Source organism: Urocitellus parryii, chromosome 6 (assembly GCF_045843805.1).
Source record: "Urocitellus parryii isolate mUroPar1 chromosome 6, mUroPar1.hap1, whole genome shotgun sequence".
NCBI classification, from domain to species: Eukaryota; Metazoa; Chordata; class Mammalia; order Rodentia; family Sciuridae; genus Urocitellus; species Urocitellus parryii.
Window position 1 is genome coordinate 172,568,546 of NC_135536.1, and position 17,085 is coordinate 172,585,630.

Here is a 17,085-nt window from a genome sequence, read left to right on the forward strand (position 1 = left end):
GACATTTCCCTGGGAGATTTATAACCTCAAATTACTTTCTTGGGAGAGGGCTCAAAACGATCCTTTCTCTGTTCTCCTTGTACTAGGAGCCCCCCACCACCTGTGATGGCAGCCATGGACGGGGTGGGAGGTGGAGGTCAGCTATAGCAAGGAAGCAGCAGAGAAGGGGCTGCCAGCAGTGCAGCATGGACATTTGGGGGTATCACGGAGGACTGTCATTTGGAGAGGAGCCATGTGAGTCCAAGGTAGAATAGAATGAATGACTGCTCACTAATGCCACTCACCATATTCTGGACACTGAATAGGCTCATGCAGCTGTTGTGTGGCCCCCTGCCCCCTTGACTCTCACAGGAGCACTCAGCAGTGGGCACTCAGCACCTCATGGAACTACACACCCACCATCAGGGATCCTTCTTCAAATCACATTCCCACACAAGTGCACGGGCAAAGAGCCAATTCACAGGGTCTGGTGTTCCATATTCCAATGGTAGGATGATTCTGCAGCTGGGGTCAAGGCTAGGAGCTGGTATCTCAGTGTGCGTTCTCAGAATTGGGACAGGATTAGCAATATAAGGTGGAGAGTGTTCTCTGCTGTCTGAAAAAATCAACAGAGATCTGCAGAAAGCAGGGCACAAGACATCCAGCAGGGCCAGAGAGCTGTGCAACATGGTGGAGCCACTGGGGACATTCAGGTAGTGATACATGTTACAGGCCATGACCCAGGGACTTTGTTTGTGACTTTAGAACCATTCCCCTCATTGCCACTGTATTGTCAATAGGACAGTTAATCTCACAGATGAGCCATCTAAGGACCTTGGCAACAGAACTCTGGGAAATGGACCTGGAGAGGCACAAGAAATTAAGAATTTTTCAGGATCACAGTTCCTAGAGAGAAGCTCTGGGCAAGTGCCTTGATTGAGGTGCCTGCAGAGAAACAAGCCAGAATTGTGAGGGATTTCACTGGTGTGCGTGAATGTCACTAGATCACAGTCAGGGAGAGCAACAGAGACCAGCTTATTGCAATGATATACCTGTTGCCTGGGGGAGTGTCCACATCTGCTTGTGGGGATGTTGAGGCACCACAACGTTCAAAATATTCAAGATATGAGAGATCTTTATTTTGTGGTGCAACTTAGCCTCATTATCTAGCATCCTTCATTTCAACCCAATGATCTCCCTTTAGAATTTCTTGCAGAACATTTCTAGAGGTAATAACCTGCTCAATTTTTGTTTATGTGGGAATATCTTCATTTCTAATTCATGTTGGACAAACTGTTTTGCCAAATATAGAATTCTTGGTTCCTTGTTTTCCTTTTCAACACTGCAGATACATTATCTTACTGCCTTGGGTTCCAATCATTAAGAACTGATTTTAAAAAGCCAGACATTATTACTATATGCATAAGTGACTGCATGACAAATTTGAATCTGCAAAGAAGGGGGGAAGGTGGTGGGCCAGAAAGAGGCAGCATCCTGTGTCGCTCCATGACCCAGGTCTCACCTAGTCGAAATACAGCATCTCAGAGAGTGTGAGAGGACCCCTATACAGTGGATTTTCGCAGAAATCACCAGCACTGTGACCCCTGAGCAGGTCTCAGAGCTTCAGCGTTCAAGTAGGACTCCAGACTCTGGACCCAAACCCTGCAATTCTAGCTCACAAGTGGCTTAGCAGAATCACCTATCAGCACCTCTGCAGAACTCCAGACTGCGCTCTGCTCTCATGAAGGTCACTCAGCTGCTACCTATCCACAGCACAAGGCCATCGCCCAGCTCCCCCCACCTCACCAGACACCCCAGTGCTGGAAGGAGATCAGCTCCATATTGGATAACTTTTCTTGCTATATTTGGTGGACGCAGGTCTCAGATTGGATAGCCATCTGGCCAGGTAACTGGTTTCTAACTCCCACACCCCAGTGGTGATAACTCAGTGCAGTGACTACCCAACAGCTATGTTCTTTTCAAGAGTATATATTTTACCTTCCTCGCCTGAAAAAAAATTTTTAAAAAAACAGCTCTCATTTGGGCAGGTGTGCAGTGCGACCAGGGCACCACCCACCTGGTGTGAGCCTGGGGGTGAAAGGTCCCACAGTTGGGAACTGCTAAGTGAGAGAGGGGATGGGACTAAACTCTGGAGCATAACAGAGAGACCAGGATCTGGGAAATCTCCAGGCAAGAGAGGGAGACAATACCAGGGGTTCAAGTCAGATGAGCAGTCCTAAAAAGAGACCCGTGAGGTGCAATTTCCCTGTGGGACCTGTGGGCGGCACTCCCCACTCCCAGATGCTCTACACCAGGTCCAGTCCTCTCACCCTCCTTACCCACACCATCCTGAGGGTAGAGACACCAGCTTAAAACAGACAGCCCCACCTACAGGATGAGAAGACAAGCAGAGAAGAAACAGATCTCTAAAACTAGCAACAACCCTGGTTTCTTCTTTTGAGTAAGTTTTTTTTCTTTTCTCTTCTACCCTTCTATCTTCTGACCTTCATATCCCCAACATATGTGAAACCAAGAACTTTGCATGAAATAAGACTTTGAGGACTGAGTCATCGGTGAAATATAATATATAGGAGTTGCATATGCCCTTGTTTTTCTTTTCTTCTCTTTTTTCTTTCTTTTTTTTTGTTATCTTCTTTACCCTCCAAATTTTACTATTTTAACATCCTGTATTTTCTAGATATATATGGGTTTGTTTTATATACTCTACTGTCTTCCCACGAACTTGTCTACCATAAATTACTCCCTGTCTCTTCCCCTGCTACTAACCCTCTTCATTAGATTTCAATTTCACATTTCCTAAGACATATTAACTCTATACCCCCACATCTTTCCCCCTCAGTATATCGTCCTATGCCCAACCCAAGTTCATTGTCCACTGCCAGAAACTGTAAACTTCTTATGAAACTACTGATAATATTTTAGATAATAATTGAATCCAACATTTCTGAACATTGAGACTAAACTGTAAATGTCTCAATAACAACAAATTGTTCATAGGTGATGTATAGTTGGTATTGGGATCTGTTAACATTCTCCTTCCCCACAAAGGAGAGATCTGGGACCTTTCAAGAGCACTACAAATCTATAGGGTAAAACAATAACACACTAGACCCACAGAGCTGAAAAGAAAAACACAAGAGCAACATGAAAAGACAAGGGAAGAAAGTATCACAAACAAATGAAGACAACACATCATTATAATCATTGGCAGCTATAGCAAAAAAAAATGACAGAGAAAGATTTCAGGATTTACATGGTTGAAATGTTCTGTGAACTCAAGGGAGATATAAGAGAACAACTACAAGTAATGAAAGATCACTTCCACAATGAGCTACATAAACAAATCCAAGAAGCGAAAGATCACCTTAACAGGGAGATAGGGGTTCTAGAAATAAACCAACAGAAATCCTTGAAATGAAAAAAAAATAAACCAAATTAAAAGCTCAAATGAAAGCATCACAAACAGAGTAGACCACTTGGAAGATAGGACATCAGACAAGGAAGATAAAATATATAATCTTGAAAAGGACATAGATCACACAGTGAAAAATCAGGAGTTATTGGGATAAAAGAAGGCATAGAGGTCCAAACCAAAGGAATGAACAATCTATTCAATGAAATAATGTCAGAAAAAGTTTCAAACACGAAGAATGAATTAGAAATACAAATTCAAGAGGCCTACTGGACACCAAATGTACAAAATCACAACAGACACATTATAATGAAAATGCCCAACATACAGAATAAGGAGAGAATTTTAAAAGCCACGAGAGAAAACAATCAGATTACATATTGGGGAAAACCAATTAGGATAATGGCAGATTTTTCATCACAGACCCTAAATGCTAGAAGATTCTGGAACAACATATATCAAGCTCTGAATGAAAATCAGTGACAGACAAGAATCTTGTATCCAGCAAACTTAAGCTTTAGATTTGAAGATGAAATAAAAACCTTCCATGATAAACAAAATCTAAAAGAATTTACAGCTAGGAAAACCAGCACTACAAAACATCCTTGGCAAGACATTCCATGAAAAGGAAACAAACAACAATAATGAAAATTAGCAGAGGGAGGTAGTACCCTAAAGGAAAAAATAATCAAAGAAGAAAACCAAGTCAAGTTAAATAATAAAAATAAACTAATGTGATTGGAAATACAAACCATGTCTCAATAATAACCCTGAATGTTAATGGCTTAAACACACCAATCAAAAGATATAGGCTAGCACAATGCATTAGAAAAAGAGGACCCCAAAATATGCTGCCTCCAGGAGACTCACCTGAAAAAAAAAAAAGACATCGACAGACTGAAGGTGAAAGGTTGGGAAAAATCATACCACTCACATGGACTGCAGAAGTAAGCAGGGGTTTCCATTCTCACATCAAATGAAGTAGACTTCAAGCCAAAGTTAATCAAAAAAGATAAAGATGGACATTATATACTGCTCAAGGGAAATATACACCATCAAGACATAACAATCATAAATATATATGTCCCAAACAATGGTGCAGCTATGTTCATCAAACAAACTCTTCTCAAGTTCAAGAGTCAAATTGACCACAACACAATAATAAAGCACCCCTTTATGTTCAAAATACTAGAAAAACTAGAGATAACTGGAATATATCTCAACATCATAAAGGCTATCTACACTAAGCCTCAGGCCAACATCATGCTAAATGGAGAAAAATTGAAGGCATTCCTCTAAAAACTGTAATAAGACAGGGATGCCCTCTTTCTTCTATTCAACATAGTTCTTGAAACACTGGCCAGAGCAATTAGACAGATGAAAGAAATTAAAGGGATATGTACAAAAGAAGAAGAACTTAAATTAGTACTATTTGCTGATGATATGATTCTATAACTAAAAGACCAAAAAAAATCTCCACCAGGAAACTTCTAGAACTAATAAATGAATTCAGCAAAGCATCAGGTTATAAAATCAACACACATGAATCAAAGGCATTTCTGTATATCAGTGACAAATCCTCTGAGAAAGAAATGCAGAAAACTACCCCATTCACAATATCCTCAAAAACAAGATAAGATACTTGGGAATCAACTTAATGAAAGAACTAAAAGATCTATATAGTGAAAACTACATAATCTTAAAGAGAGAAATCAAAGAAGACCTTAGAAAATGGAAAGATCTATCTTGCTCTTGGATAGGCAGAATTAATAATATCAAAATGACCATACTTCCAAAAGCACTATACAGATTTAATGCAATTCTGATCAAAATCCCAAAGGCATTTCTCATAGAAATAGAAAAAGCAGCCATGAAATTCATCTGGAAAAAATAAGAAACTCAGAATAGCTAAAGCAATCTTTAGCAGGAAGAGTGAAGCATGTGGTATCACTATACCAGACCTTAAACTATACTATAGAGCAATAGTAACAAAAACAGCATGGTATTGGCACCAAAACCGACTGGTAGATCAATGGTACAGAGGACACAGAGAATTATCTTTTATTAGTCAAAGGCACCAAAAACATGCACTGGAGAAAAGATAGCATCTTTTATAAATGGTGCTGGGAAAATTAGAAATCCAAATGAAGCAAAATGAAATTAAACCCCTCTCTCACCATGCACAAAACTTAATTCAAAATGGGTCAAGGACCTAGGAATAAAATAAGAGACTCTGCATCTAATAGAAGAAAAAGTAGGTCCTAATCTTCATCATGTGGGATTAGGCCCCAACTTCCTCAATAAGACTCCTCTAGCCCAAGAATTAAAACCAAGAATCAATAAATGGGATGGAATCAAGCTAAAATATTTCTTCTCAGCAAAAGAAACAATCTGTGAGGTAAACAGAGAGCCTACATCCTGGAAGCAAATTTTTACCTCTCACACTCAGATCACTAATCTCTAGGGTATATAAAGAACTCATAAACTAAGCACCAAATAAACCAAATAACCAATCAAAAAATGGGCCAAAGATCTGAACAGACACTTCTCAGAACAGGATATACAATCAATTAACAAATATATTTAAAATGCTCATCATCTCTAGCAATTAGAGAAATGTAAATCAAAATTACCTTTAGACATTATCTCACTCAAGTTAGGATGGCAGCTATTATGAAGACAAACAACAATAAGTGTTGGTGAGAGTGTGGGGGAAAAGGCACACTCATACATTGCTGGTGGGACTGCAAATTGGTGCAGACAATATGGAAAGCAGTATGGAGATTCCTTGGAAATCTGGGAATGGAACCACCATTTGACCCTGATATCCCTCTCCTGGGACTATTCCCAAAGGACTTAAAAACAGCATACTACAGGGACTCTATCTAAGTCTTCCAGCATTGTTCTGAATAATAGTATTATGGTGTACACACTTGTCCTGTTCTGTATCTTGAGTGAAATGCTTTCAGCTTTTCCCCATTCGGTACAAATTGACTATGAGTTTGTTCTATCTAGTCTCCCTTCTGTTGAATTACAATTTTTCTATGCCTAATTTGTTCAGGGTCTTTATCATGAACAAAAGTAGAATTTGATCAAATGGTTTTCTGAGTCTATTCTGATGATAATATGAATTCTTCTTCACTCTGTTTATGTGAAATATCTCATTTATTGTTCATGTGTGTTGAAACAACCTTGTATCACTGGGATACATTCAAGTTGTCAGAGAAATGATCTTGTTTTGCTATTGGATTTTATATCCTGGTAGTTTGTTGATAATTTTCAAATCTATATTCATTAGGAATATTGGTCTTTACTTTTCTGTTGTTTTTTTCTTTGTGGTTTGGGGAATCAGGGTAATGCTAATCTCATAAAATGAATTTGAAACTCTTCTCTCCCTTTTGATCTTTGTAATAGTTTGAGCAGAGATGACATTGGATTTTACATAAAAGATTTATGTAATTCAGCAGTAAAGTCATGTGGGCCTGGCCCTGCCTTTGTTGGGTGACTTTTTATTACTGATTCAATCTCACAATTCATTATTTAAACCTAGGTTTTCAGTGTATTCATGGATCAATTTTGGCAGTTTCTATGTGTTTTTTACTTAATGCGCTATTACTTGGACGTTAGTGCTGTAAGATGAGTTGCTCTTGTTGTATCCCACGAGGTTCTGTGTGTTGTATTTACATCTCCATTTTTTTCAAGAAATATGTAATTTCTAGTTTTCTTTCTATAGTGGCCCATCACTCATTGAAGAGCATGTTTTTAAGTCTCCATGATTTCTACACTTTTTGATGTTTATATGTTTTTTATTAATTGCTGCTTTTATTCCACTGTGGCCAGAGAAGATATATAATATAATTTTGACATTTTTGGAGGTCTTTAGACTGCTTTGTGTCCTAATAGATAATCTCTTCTAGAGAATATTCCACATGCTGAAATAAAGGAGGTGTGTTCTGCAGGTGTGGTGTATGCTTTGCTGTGTGTAAGGCCTGAGTTCTAGTGCAGAGTTGATTCCTGATGGATCTGTGCTGCTGTTTTGTCAGAACAGTCTGTGCATTAGTGAAAGGGAGGTGTTGAAATCTCCCACAATTATTGTGTACTAACCTCATTTTCCATTCAGATCCTATGTTGATCTTCCCAAGTTAGAAATTCCACTATTAAGTGGATGTACATTTACAATTGTATTCTCTTGAATCTCATTGATCTTCTCTATAATTTTTCAAATTCTGTATCAAGTAATTCATCAACAACATTTTCTTTGAAATCCATTGCTCGTGAGTTATTTTGATCTTTATCATGTTTCATATTCTTCTGTATTGAGATTTGGGCATCTGCTAGACCAGCCACTTCTATAAGTTTGATGGGGCGAATCTCTTGTAGTAAAAGGCTATTTCTTGGAGATGTGTCTTGCTGGTTTGATATGGAATGCTGCCTTTGTTTCCAGCCGAGGACAACAATGTGAACTCCCATAGCTACTTGGGCTGTAAGCATGACTTTGGGTACAGTGCATACTGTAGCAGAGTCAAAAAGGCCCATTGTCTCTAGGTGAGACCCACACAGGTGAGCACCCTCTAGCAGGTTTCAAGTTAAAACAGCACTGGTTAAGGGACAGCCAGTCTGTGGCACCTCTGTGAAGGGGGTGATGGCACCAGTTGGGTGATGGATGGTTTCTCTGTCACTCTGCTGCTCAGAAGGGTCTCTGGCACTGGCAATTTCAGTAGAGTGTGGAGGTCAGAAGCACCTGTCCACAGCTGAGGCAGTGGTTGACCTCATACACTGCACAGGGACGGGGAGAGTGAAACCCTGTATTGAGCTTCCTATCAGCCTCCCTAGCAGACCCATAGAGAAATAAAATGGGGGCACAGGGGTGGCCAGGACAAGGTGGATACATATCCTGAAAATGGCAAAAAACTACACACAGATAGCTATACTTTTAACCCCTAAGGACAAGTGTTCTTTTCTCAGTTCTGGAGGAAGCTACGCATCCATTCCCACTGTGCTATATAATAGCTGCCTCCTGCAACTCAGGGAAAAGAACACACTTGGGTGATGGGATCACAGTTGGTCTGCTAGGCTTAGCTGGGTTTCTGAGAATGCAACCACTTGTGTTGATGTGGTGGATTTCTGTAGGGACCAGAGCAGGGTATATACAGTTGTTTTTGATCCCCTCAAGCAGTAAAAATTCAGAAAATACCTCACCCCTTAAGACAGCACCAAGCTACAGCAGGCTGGGCTCTGGGGATGGTGGGGAGATAATGTGAGATCCTTTTCCAATTCACAGTGACTGTGGAGACTCCAGGCCACTCCCATAACTGGGCTGGAAGCCTGGGTTGACTGTGAATCTTTCCAGTATCCGTGATGCTGACATCCATTGGGATAAAGTTACTTGGACATTCTCCTTCAACCTTCCTCTGCAAAGGGGAGTCCCACCTCTGGGGAGACAGGGTGAAAGATGTCAGGGTGTTTTGTTCATTTTCCTCTTCTTTGTCCTGCATTTGGGGGGGATACATATTAATTATACAGATTAATGGGTATCTTGGTGGCCTTTTCATGCACGTATATAACATAATATGATTAAATAACTTTCTAATACCACTCTGAACCCTCCCTTTCCTCCTCCCCAATTCCCTTTCCTTCATCTATACTAATTATCTCTCTTCTACACTCATAATCAAATGCTTTTTTTTCCTGTATCTTTCCACATATAAGAGAAAACATAACATCATTGTCTCTCTGAATCTGGCCTATTTCCTTTGACATGATAGTCTCCTGTTCCATTCCTTTTCCTGAAAATAATGTAATTTCACTTTTCTTCATAGTTGAATAAAATTCCATTATGTACCCAGCACAGTAGCACATGCCTTTGATTCTAGCAACTTGGGAGGCTGAGGCAGGAGGATCACAACTTCAAAGCCAGTCTCAGTGAGGCCCTAAGCAACTTAGCAAGTCCCTGTCTCAAAATAAAACACCAAAAAGGGCTGAGGATGTGGTTTACAGGTTAAGGACCTCTGGCTCAATTCCCAGTACAAAAAAATTCCATTGTGTATATTTGGTGTATTTTTTTTTGCCCTTTCTTCTGTGGACAGAGAGCTAGGTGATTCCATCACTTGGTTAGTGTGAGTTGTACTGTAATATACATGGAAGTGCATGTATCTCTACAGTAGGCTGACTAAGGGTGCTGTAACTGGATCACATGATAGTTCTATTTTCAGGTTTCTGAGGAACTTCCATGCTGATTTCCATAGTAGTTTTAGTAATTTACTTTTTCACTAACAGTGAGTAAGAGTTCCTTTTTTTCCCCACATCCTCACCAGCATTCATCTTTAGAATTTTTTTTAAGAAAAAGGAGAAGAGGTTTAGTTACCACAGAGTGTAGGAGATTCAAGTTGCATAGCACTGTCATCAGCTCACTTCTCAGAGCATCACGTCATGGGGGGAAGAAACGCAGGAGCACCAGGTGACCATAGTGTTTGCATCTTGACAGTTGCCATTCCGACTGGGATGAGATGAAATCACAATGTGTGTTGGATTTGCATTTTCCTGATGGCTAAGAATGATGAATCTTCTTTTATTTTATTTGTTGGCCTCTTATCCTTTAAAAAATAGTGGAATGTATCTTTAATAGATCTTTACATAGTAGTTGGGTTCATCTCAATAAACTCTTGCATGCATGGAATTAAATCTCAGTTCATGATCTCCTTCTTTCTCCTCCTTTTTTCCCTCCAATCCTGCCTCTCCTCACTGTTCTCCCTTCTCTACTCTTTTTTCTCTTTTGAAAAGTACTTGCTCAACTCATTTCCCCATTTATCAAATGGGTTATTTTCATTTTGGGGTTTTGTTGTTGTTGTTGTTGTTGGTTTTTTTTTTTTTTTACTTCTTTATATGTTCTGGTCATTAACCCTTGTCAGAAGAATAGTAGGCAAAGATTTCCTCCCTTTATATAGTTTTTCTCTTCAATCCGTTTTTTTTATTTCCTGTTCTGTGCAGGAGGTTTCTAATTTGAGGCTATTCCACTGATCAATTCTATTTGCCATTTTCTGAACTACAGAAGTTTTCTTCAGGTAATCTTTGCCTGTGTCTATATGTTGAAGTGTTTCTTTAGATTTCTTCAAGTACTTCCAAGCTTTGTCATTTCAGACTTGAGATTTGATCCTCTTTGAGTTGACTCTTGAGCGGGGTGAGAGAGAGGGATCCAGTTCCATTCCTCCAAACAGAGAGGGCCAGGTTCTCCAGCATCAGGTGTTAAGGAGGCCATGCACTCTCCAGTGTGTGATTTTGGAACCTCTTGTCCCTCTTCCTGTGGTCTCATCCAGGGTCTCTGAGTCTCACATGGCTTAGTCTCTACCATCGGAGGCCCAGCAACCTCCCACATCATTGAATTCAAAATGCAGTGCCCACCTGTGGTTTGGTTTTTCTTCATGTGGAATGAGTGCTAGGCACCTCTGCTTGGCCACTGTGGAACCTCCCCATGTGAACTGTTTTAACTGTGGGTTTATATTGTTTGTTCATCAATTAAAATTTAAGTCCTAAATGTAATTTCTTAAGAAAAAAATTATTATTAATATAGCATTCCTTATGTTAGAGCACATTGCCCACTTTGGAATATTTATACCAATGAGACCACAACTATGGGACATATAGGCAAGATTCAGATAAAATGAGGAATGCCCAACTTTCCTCTATCTTATATTTAGCTGCCTTCTGAAGATTATAGGAGTCATGATGTTGAATTTTGTGAGTTTCTCTCTTATATCTATAATTTGATTTCCTTACTACTCATGTCCATGAAATCTGAGAACTGACATAATTATGCTATTCCCACTTGTGTTGTAGTGGCACAAAAACCATTTAACACCCTTAAGGCAGTTATCTTAATAATGTTGTTTTTTATATCAATATTTAGTGTAAAAATGTAATATATAAATTTGGGGGTTTCAGTCAAGTCAAATTATGAAACTTTGACTCACTTTAGTTACATATTACAAAAAAACCTGTACAGTAGTTAATTTATCACATAACTATACTAAAATGTTAACTATGCTTTGAGTTTACTTAACTCCCATTATATTCTGTCCTGTACCTTATTTTTAACTTGATAAATATTCTAAAGCTACCCTTAGCCTCACCCTACCCTCACGCTTGCTCCAAAGGTGTACTAGTCAGTCTCAGAAGTTGTTATGTTTGCATGTGAAGTATTCCCTCAAAACCCCATGTATTAGATTTGGGGATTCAAAATGGGTGACCCATTCTGCCAGACGGAGGCAGAATTCTGTGTTGTTCTGTGACCTGGAACTCAAGTAGTGGAAATACTGCTTCTCTGTGAGTATAGAAGAACCCAACAAACAGCTGCTCCTGTGCAGGAATCACAGTCACCATGCCTACTCAAGGCTCCTGGTCTCAGCATCAGATCAGGATTCCTGACTACTCACCCATGCCGTTCTCTCATGTGCCCAAGTGAGACCACTGGCATCAGCACCCATGCAGGACTCCTGGCCACCCATCTGCACAGAAATCCCAGGTGCTGCTCTCATGCAGTACACCCAGCCACTACCTACACATGAGAACTCTGGCTTCCACATCCATGTGGTCTCCAATCTACCAATGCGGGGCTCCCATGGTTGCCTTCATCTTTGAACTCTGCAGTAAGTGCCATAGTCCCCTATAAGCAGTAGCCTACCTGCACCTGGGTGTGGGAGGCCATCCTCACATGTGATTTGAGTTGCCTCCCTGGCTGGGTGAGAGGTGCTTAAACACAGCCTGTGTTAAAAGCCTTCCCCACCCTTTCCCAGGTCTGAGGGCTTGTCTGTGCAGAGGCGGGCCTGGCCACTGACCTGAAGACCTAATCACCAGCCCTGACCTTGGGATGCTCCCCCCCTTAACCTTCATTGGATGGGATTTTTCCTTGAATTTTTTTGTTCCCTAATAAAAGCTCACTCCCTGGTGTGCTCTCCCTCACTCACTAGTCTCTTCTGTGAACCTCGCCACTGCATTAGGTGGCTGGAGGCGGGAGCTAGGAGAAGCCTTCTCTCAGAGCTGTGTTAAAGGTAATGAGAGTCTGTCTCTTTAATTTAAAACTCACTAGCAATTTCTTATGAACCGAACCTTCTTTCATGAAGCTCACGCTGGTCACGTGGCAGAAGTGGCGCCCAGGAGGGGGCATAATAAGTTGACTAGGTTGAATTAGGGAGCGCACTATAGAAATAAGGAATTGGTGACATTTTGGGGGTCACAGAAGTACCAGGCAGTTTTTCAAGTGAAGAGATGTTAAACTATTGATAATGGGAAATTCAACTTCTACTGATAAGGACATGTACTTGACTATTTTAGATACAATAATTAATCAGAAGAGAAAGCAAATTAAAAAGACTCAGTTGCTACAATTCTTAAAGGTTGTAGGTGAATGTTGCCCATGGTTTTGTGACCAAGATTCACCAAATTTACATACTTGGGACAAATTAGAAAGGAAATTACATAAAATCTGCCTTTCTAATGAATTACCTGGAAATTTTGAAAATATACAAAAGGGTTGGACTGCATTAGAGATCTGTCTTTTTGATTACAAGGGCCATAGTCCATGGCCCTCCTGAAGATCTACTGAAAGGTATTCAGAGATTAATATTAATATTAATTAATAGCTATTAATTCTATTCAAATGGAAAAATTGCCTGAGGCTAAGGAAATCCCCTTTCCTCTAAGCAGGCTAAAAACAAAAAGCCTAGGAACAAAACCAAAAGTAAAAAATGTAACCTTGCTTGAGCCCAGTCAGAGAGGTCTGGAAGAAGATCATAGAGAGGGAAATCAGAGAGAGGAAATCTCCAGAGGGATAGAAGCTTCTCCTCCCAGAGAGGAAAGAACGGAAGAGATTCCTAGAGAGATAGAAAGTCCTTCTCTCCCACGTGGCTTACAAGCCCAAATTCAACATGGCGGCAGTGGAGAATCCGAGGTGGAGTCGTAGTCTGAGGGAGAAGAATCGGACAATGAAATCCAGGATTCACCGGGAAATTTCAACAGGATGTGTTTAACAGCACCTGTCTAGGCTATTCGAATTCGGCCATTGTCTGTTAAAAAGACAAACCTTAACAGGTACTCTGAGTTAGCAATGACATTTCTTACTCCATTCCAGTGAGGTATTAGGAAGGCGCAGGAAGCTGAGGAAGATACCAGCGAATTCCAGCTCTTCCCATTTTTTGAGAAAATTAACAAACAAGATCAGTGTGTTCACGTCCATGCGGTAATTCCCTTTAAAACTATTAAAGAGTTAAAAAATGCCTGTGAGGTTTACGGTTCAAATTCACCTTTTGTGCAAAGTTTGCTTGAAACCATTTGCTCTCAACCACTCCTGCTGAGTGACTGGGTCTCAATCGCCAGGGCTTGCTTGAGTGAGGGGGTACTTTTTACTTTGGAGATCACACTGGTCAGATTTCTGTGCTGAGCAAGCAGAGAAGAATAGGAGACAGGATCTCCAAACAACATTGGAGATGTTTTTAGGAACGGATGAACTTATTGATTTGTAAAGGCAGTTAAATTATGAATTCGCAGTGTACGATCAGATTACAGCCTGTGCAAAATGTGCCTGGAGACAGATTGCCTCCAAGGACCAATCTAGCTTAGTTCTGACTAAAGTTAAGCAAGGCTCCAGTGAGCTTTATTCTGATTTTGTAGCGTGACTCTATCAAACCGCCAGCTGTTCCATTGGGGACCCGGGTGCTTATAAATTTATTATAAAACAATTGGCATTTAAAAATGCAAATAAATATTGTCAGGATGTTCTCAGACCCCATAGAAAAAAGAGCACAGTTTCCAAATTTATTCGCTTGTGTTCTGATATTGATCCAACCCATTTATAAACAATTATGCTCGCTGGTGCTTTAAATTTTTACTAGGGGCCCTGAGTGTCTCCCTGATCCAAAAGACAGCAGAAAAGATCACCTGGCTCACAGAAGAGCCTATATGAATTTCTCAGTGGCCCATCTCAGGGGAAAAACTTAAGATAATTCATATATTAGTTGAGGAATAACTTCAAGCTGGTCATATGGAACCAACACTTAGTCCTTGGAATACCCCAATTTTTGTTATTAAGAAAAAGTCAGGTAATTGGAGATTACTACAAGATTTAAGGGCAATAAATCATGCAATTAAGCCTATGGGATCATTACAGCCAGGACTTCCTTCCCCCACAGCCATCATCCCTTTCAACTATAGCTTGAAGGTAAAAGATTATTTTTTCTCAATAAGTTTGCATCCTGAAGATTGTGAAAAATTTGCCTTCACTGTCCCAGCAATTAATTTTAAAGAAGCTGTTAAAAGATATTGCTGGAAGGTCCTGCCTCAAGGGATGCATAACAGTCCTACCTTATGTCAAAATTTTGTGGGTCAGGTGGTAGCTCTTATAAAGAATAACTTTCCTGATGCTTATAGTATTCATTTTATGGAAGATATGTTATAGGCTCATACTAATCCAGAAGTACTTTCAGAAATTTTTACTCAGTTAGAGGCTTCACTTACAGCAATGGGTTTATGCATTGCTCCTCAAAAGATACAAAAGATGCCTTCCTTTCAATATTTAGGTCAGATAATTCAAGGACATGCAATACGTTCTCAAAATCTGCAGATAAAAGTTAAGGAGTTACATACCCTTAATGACTTTCAAAAATTTACTAGGAGATATTAATTGGCTGAGGCCATCCTTAAAACTAACTACTTCTGATTTAAGTCCTTTATTTCAGATATTGCAAGGAGATCCTTCTCCAACCTCTCCACGTCAGCTGACAATAGAGGCTAGGGCAGCTTTAAAAAAGGTTGGAAGTGCAATTAAAAATGCACAGCTTACTAGAGTTAATCCTAAAGAACTGGTGTATTTATTAATATTTCCAACTGTGCATACCCCAACGGGAGCCATCTGGAAAAGATTGGGAGTTATTGAGTGGATTCATTTAGCCCACTCTCCCCAAAAGACATTAATTCCTTTTCATGACTCTATTGCTCAATTAGTAATTAAAGGTAGGATGAGAGTTTTACAGTTAATTGGATCTGAACCTGACATTTCTGTTCATCAAAATAATTGGCTTTTTCAAGCTTTTAGTTTATGGCAGATGGCTTTTACTGATTTTCCTGGTCAGATAGATAGTCATTACCCTCATGATAAAATTATTCAATTTACATCAATAACACTGCTTATTTTTCCAAAGATTGTACATGCCCAGGCCATAGATGGAGCCCTATCAGTGTTCACTGATGGTTCAAGCTTAGGTAAAGCAGGTTTTTATAGCCATTTCACACAGAGGTAATACAAACCTCATATATTTCTGCCCAAAGAGCGGAGCTTCAAGCTCTCATCTGTGCCTTAAATTACTTTACAAATGAGCCTATTAATATTTATTCTGACAGCTTATATGCAGCTGGAGTTACCAAAAATATTGAAACTTCAGTTATTGGATGTACCTCATCACAAGAGCTATTTAAATTATTTAATAATCTACAAAAGGCAGTGCAAATGCAAAAATACCCATTTTTCATAGGACACATAAGAGCTCATACTAATCTTCCAGGACCTTTAACTTCAGGTGATGACAAGATTGATAAATTAGTAGCTGTTTGTCAACAGATGTCTCCATATGATTGTGCACAAGCTTCACATTTCTTGCATCATCAAAATGCTTCTAGCTTACGTAAAAACTTTAATATTACCAGAGAAGAAGTTCGTTAAATTGTAAGTCACTGCCCTAAGTGTGTTATTCACACTCCATCTCTGCCATCAGGGGTAAATCCCCATAAATTAAAACCAAGTCAAATATGGCAAGTGGATGTAACTCATATTCCTCAATTTGGTAAGCAATGTTATGTTCATGTGATAGTTGATACACATTCCAGATTTATTTTTGCCACAGCACATAAAGAAAATACTCAATATGTAATTTCTCATTGCCTAGCAGTCTTTGCTGTGTTAGGATGCCCTTTGCAGATTAAAACAGATAATGCACCCGCTTATGTAAGCTCTTATTTTCAACAATTTTGCCAAGAGTTTCAAATTAACCATAAAACAGAAATTCCTTATAACCCCCAAGGTCAAGCCATTGTGGAACGAGCTCATTTATCTATTAAGCTGCAATTACAAAAATTAAAAGGGGGGAATAGGTTTATGACTCCTCAAAATAGCCTCAACCATGCCTTGTTTGTTTTAAATTTTTTAAATTGTGACACAGAAGTTCTCGCTGCAGCTGAGAGACATATGTCTTCCACAACAACAGGCCCTTTAGTTAGAGTTTTGTTGAAAGACTTACAGACTGGTCAATGGAAAGGCCCAGACCAGTGTTTATGTGGAGCAGAGGTCATGCTTGTATTTTTCCAGAAGGTGCTTTCTGTCCTATCTGGGTACCTGAATGCACGATCAGACATGCAAGAGATAGAACCAAAATTCAAGCAACTGAAGATCAACCCGGAGAAGCCTCCATTCAAAAGGAAGAGATATCGAAGAAGAATGAAGAGGAACCAACATGACCCAGCTGAAAAGCTGATCTCATGGGAAGACGTGAAGAAGATGACAACACAAGCTTCACCAATAATTTGACTCCTAGGAAGAAATAAGACTCCATTGATGATGGTAGCTATGGTGATTGCCCTGCTGGGCTGTCAGGTAAAAGGGAGACAAGCAGACACTTACTGGACGTATTTCC

At 39.7% G+C, this 17,085-nt stretch overlaps 1 pseudogene; it reads left to right on the plus strand.

Annotated features, from left to right (window-relative positions):
* Nucleotides 1–17,085, plus strand: part of LOC113176915 (signal-regulatory protein beta-1-like) — an 81,344-nt pseudogene that overhangs the window by 34,255 nt on the left and 30,004 nt on the right.